This window comes from Myodes glareolus, chromosome X, assembly GCF_982192425.1.
Source record: "Myodes glareolus chromosome X, mMyoGla1.1, whole genome shotgun sequence".
Lineage (NCBI taxonomy): Eukaryota > Metazoa > Chordata > Mammalia > Rodentia > Cricetidae > Myodes > Myodes glareolus.
The window spans coordinates 33,798,906-33,804,118 of NC_142053.1; positions in this window are offsets into that span (position 1 = coordinate 33,798,906).

Here is a 5,213-nt window from a genome sequence, read left to right on the forward strand (position 1 = left end):
AGACCATTTGATACGCATAAGTAAATGATCGTGTAAGAGAAGTCAAAGACAAAATTGGCATACCCTTGGGATCAAATTAGATGCTACACTCTGTAGAAGATTCTCTCTCTATAGGGAATGAAAGAAGAATGTTAACCAGACTTCAGGTACTGTGTTCGAATCTCAGTGTGCTAAGAGGAATGTGGCATCATCCCTGTCTCCTAGGGGTTTTCAAGATCATAGCAAAAAACTCTTAAGCATTTGTTAGGTTCCAGGTCAACTGGACATGCTATCTTGTTTATACTTTGAGAAAAAGGTAAGTAAAAGTGCCATAGGCCTGCCTTCATTTGATCTAGAAAAGGAAACTGGGCAGTAAGACTTAAAGAGAACCTAGATTATTTTTTTCCAGTTTTAAAGATTCCTTCTATGGTTGCCCAGGCTGATCTACATTTCTGGGCTCAATAAATTGTCGCAAATTGCTGGGCTACAGATATGTGCCATTGAACCTGACTAGATCACTTTAGCAACAGATCATTCCATGTCCTACTATTTTGGATGGATGAATGAATGGAGAATTGATGATCTAAATTCTGGGCCTGGAAATCTGAACAGCAGACCATCCAAGCAAGAGCTTTCCAAGATATACTGACGAATACGGCCTAGAAGCTCAGAAATATGCTATTTCAGCTAGAATCAGGGTGCTTTGCATTCAAGATGGAGGAGGCAAAAATAGGCAAAGTAGAGGAAGTAACTACATAGCAGACAGAAAGGTAAAAGCATTGTCACTTCAAGTAGGCTGTATTTGTTTAGAATACAGTCTAAATATTTTGACTATTTTGTATTAGAATACAGTCTAAATATTTAAACTATTTTGAATAGTTTGAGCTAGGTGTAGTATTGCTGTGCTGTGAGAATTCCACACTCTCTATCATAATTAGTTACTTTTATATTGCTTTGACAAAATACTTGACCTAAGCAATTTAAGTCAGGAATAATTTGTCTTATAGTTTCAGAGAACTCAGTGGGGCACAGCATCATAGAAAAGAAGAGGGTGTGAAGGAGTACGATACTTTATGGTGACTGGGATTTGGGAGTAAGATGGTGAGAAAGATGGAGAGGTGGAGGAGGAAAGGGAGAGGGGAAGGGAGACAGGAGAATATGCACCTTGAACTTAGATATACTTTTAGAAGTATATGCCCAGTGACCTACTTCCTCCAGGTAGTGCCCCCCCCACTTAGCATTTCTATCCTCTATCAAAATAGTGCCGCCAGATGGGCACCAAGCAACACAGGAGCTTGAATATAACTGTCTGTTGGCATCCTTTTGTGAGCTACTTGAGGACAGGTGCTGTTTTTCTTCTCTCTGACAAAATACCAACTATTGTACCTGATGTACACTAGAAGGCCATGAGTAGCTAGAAGAAGAATATATCTATTTAGCAGGTTTAAACAAATACCCACAGCAACTTTGGGTCTGTTTCCCTCCTTGAAAAGTGGATTTAGAAAAAAATAGCCTCATAAATAAACTTCAGTGTTAGTGAAAGGAGGTGTTCTCTCTCTCTTTTTTAAAGACTTCTTTTTTTCTTGTTTTTGTAAAGGAAGTAAATTTTAGTGCTAAGAGAATGTGTAAACTCACCACATCATAACATGGTCACAGGAGAATTCACACTTCTTAGATAAGCTAGTGGAAGAACAAAGATAGTTTTGAAAGGTTAGAGAGAAAGATTCTGAAATGTCGCATCTCCTCTGTAGAACTGGCCACCCCCGGCATCATTCTTTTCATCTACCTGGGCTCCAGAATAGCCTAGGGCATTTGGAATGCAGACAATTAGCACCTCAGACAGGGCATCCACGTGCAAAATCCTGTCACTTCTCAGAGATCTCAGGAGGTGACAAGTTTAGAAAAGAAGACCCTTTCAACCTTGGCTGACAGGTTTCCTAGCTCGCAGTGGTTTTGTGTTTGGTTTAAATGGCATCTATATTTTAAAAAGTTTTCTTTAAAATAAAAGCCCTCTTTCTACAGTATAATTTAATTTTGGAGATTGCTTTAAAAACAATGAGAATAAATAGCCCCTCCTTTCAAGACTTCAAGGTCTTGCTTCTTCCACAAAAACAAGCTCTGTTTTTCTCCAAAGAAGCTTTTGTCTGTCTGTCAAACTACCTATCTGTCAGTTTGTCATCTATCTCTTATTTTTTTATTTTAGACTTTTGTTTAGAACACTGAAAGTTAAGTCTGGAAATGACTGCTTAGGGGTCCCCTGGCTCAATTCCATTTGACAGATGGAGAAAATAAGCCTTGGGCTTAGAGAAAGGAAGCAAGTTAGTGGTAAAAAATGGAGTACAATTCAGACCTTATAATTATTGTACTAACACTCCTTCCAATTCACACTGTGGTTTCTAAGGTGGGCAAAAGGTATATAAAAGCATTTTGTGCATGTGCGTATGTGTGTGTGTGTGAGAGAGAGAAAGAGAGAGACAGAGACAGAGACACAGAGAGACACAGAAAATTTCAGATTGTTTTCTTGACAGCTTTAATTCCAGCCATTTATTCATTCACTAACACACACACACACACACACACACACACACACACACACATTTAGCATCCACTGTGTACCAGTCACTGAGGGTACAGTGATGAATAAAGTATATAAAACCCTGTTGTTATGAACTTTATGGTTAAGTGGAAGAGACAGGCAATAAACAAGCAGATTCTTCTGCTCATAAATGGGGCCCATTACTTAGTTCTTTGTCTATTGGTTCCCCTATTATCTCCCCTGCTCTGCTATATGATCTTTGTCTTCCTGTATTGTGGGCACAGGGACAGAGAAGGAAGAAAGTCGTTTCAGTTCCTCTGCTCTTTACACTTCAAGCTGTGCATGAAGTGTGAATTTGCCAAAGTCAGGTTTAGTGTCTGTGTAGCAGCCGAGCGAAGATGTCAGTATTTTTCATCAACACTGCACTGGTGGGCTGGCTCACCTGTCAGCTTGCTTGTGAGATGACAATAAGGTACTGGATGTGAGAGTTGTACTATTACCTTATAATTTAACTGTTCTTTTTGGATACAATTCTAGTTGTGCTGAACCCCACTGTACCTGACTGCTTTGACAAGCGTGCTATTTTAGCAATTCAGAAGAAAACAGAAAGAAAAGAACGCACGGCACACTTGTGCTGTCACATCCAGGTTGCTCTGTTCCTAAGTTTGTAGATGATTTGTTCCGAGTTGTTCAGAGACAAAAAAAAAAAGTTAGGTTTTGTTTTTAACCTACGTATTGCTGAATGTTCTAGCAATTACAGGATAGGTCGTGTGCAGTCCTTATGACCCGATGAAAGAGGATGCCCTTCCTTTTCATGTTTGAAATGCCATCATTGTAATTAATTTCTAAAGTATTAGTTTTTTCCAAATACAGAGTCCTGTTTAGACCAACTTCTGAAGTCTGTAACATTGAGATAGACATTCATGTATCAGATAAATTTAAATTTCTTTCTTAAGCAAAGCCATGGGAAAAGATAAGGAGCTGGTAAAAACACATGAGGTAGGAAGATGTTGAGATGACCTTGACCCAGTCCCTAGAACTATTCTGTTGTCATCTTCAGTAAAACCATCTTAAAAAATTCTTATCAAAAACGGGTGCAGGAAATGTAGGTTTATATTTTAGCTACAAAAGTTGGGCACTGTTTTCAATAAAGATGACTGGTTGTGACTGGCTGCTGCCAAAGAGTTTTATTCGGAATCTCAAACCTTTCCTTTTGGTGTAGGATAACTCTATGCATCTAATTCATTGAGCATCTAATATCATTCTTCTTAAAGAGATCCCACCCATGCCAGGTTCACAAAGCACTGAGGGCCAAAGCTATGGAAGAAATACAACAGACAGCAGAGCTTAGCTGTTTCCACTCCATTTCAAAAAGTATCATGCATTATCTAAAGATACGGATGAGACTGGTCAGTTTCAGGCATTAAATGGTACTATTTGGGAGGAATGGAGGAAAGCTTTTGGGAAACATTACTGAGCTTATTTTGAGATAGAATCAATACGTGATTTCAAAGAATGAAAAGTGGAGAGGGTTTAAAAAATTAATGACAGTTTAGCATCAGTTGTAGAAAAAAGTTTATTAGAGCAACAGAAAAAAAGTTACAGTATCAACACTTAACACAATAATATAAAATGAGTTTTAGATCCAAAATGATTTTGGCCTAGTCCCATACACCAAAGGGCAAATAAAAGTTCCCATACAATACCAATGGGCTCGCCAAGCTGGACAGAAAGAGGCCACAAGCCCATAGTCCTATACAAAGAACTACAGGCAGCTGAGTAAAGTTGGGAGTGGAGGAAGTGTCTCCCCAGGGGAGAGTACTCTAATTGGTTGTCCATTGCCAAATGGCAAGCCCTAAAAACATACGTACAAATAGCATTATACAGATTCAGCAGGTTTTAATTAGGATTTCTAGGTCTATACATGTATGTATGCAACCAAAATGTTGTAGGAAAGCAGGGAGCAGTATCTTGGAGGGTTTCAAGGGTGAAAAGGGAAGGAAGAAATAATAATCTCAAAATTAAAAAAAGCTGAGTCACCAATAAAAGGCTGTGCTCTTCTTAAACTTTTCAGCAAGATGAATCTGAAATAGTTTTTAAAGCACAATTGCATTTTTTGGGGGGACTAAACTGGTACTTTTGGATCATGAACAAAATATTAAGTTAAAAACTAATATTTGCTTGAGCCTATGCTTATTCAAGGACTAGCTTAGTCGTAGAAGAATTCATCTGAGGTCCTGGATGCCAACATCAGCATTGAAGAAAAGAGAGCTTGTTTAGGAAGATCTGGTCCCAAAGTTCATAGTTCTTGAATACTTGGCGGTGCTGTGGAAGTCTCCTGGCCGTGTTCTGCAGTTCCAGTGGTTTTTACGTATTCGTTTGGTCAGTCTGTTTCTGCCCCTCATGATACCACTCGCCTCTATCACCAATTCTTTTGTATACTAGTCAAGCCAAGTCATCACTGATGGCTCTGCAGGCTGTAGGGGCTCCACAGAGTAAAAGCATTATCAAATTTCTCATCTCTGTGCAAGGTCTGTCTGCATTGCTGGCACAGTTCAAAAATTACAAGTGTTCACCTTTCCAGTGCTCCCCCTCCCCCACCAGGAACCCTCTGTTGGAGAGCAGGTGATCAAACCCCCATGACAAGTCTGAAGCTGCTAAACTGCTGAGCTGGCCTTAATTGAAGTGTGAGAAGAGG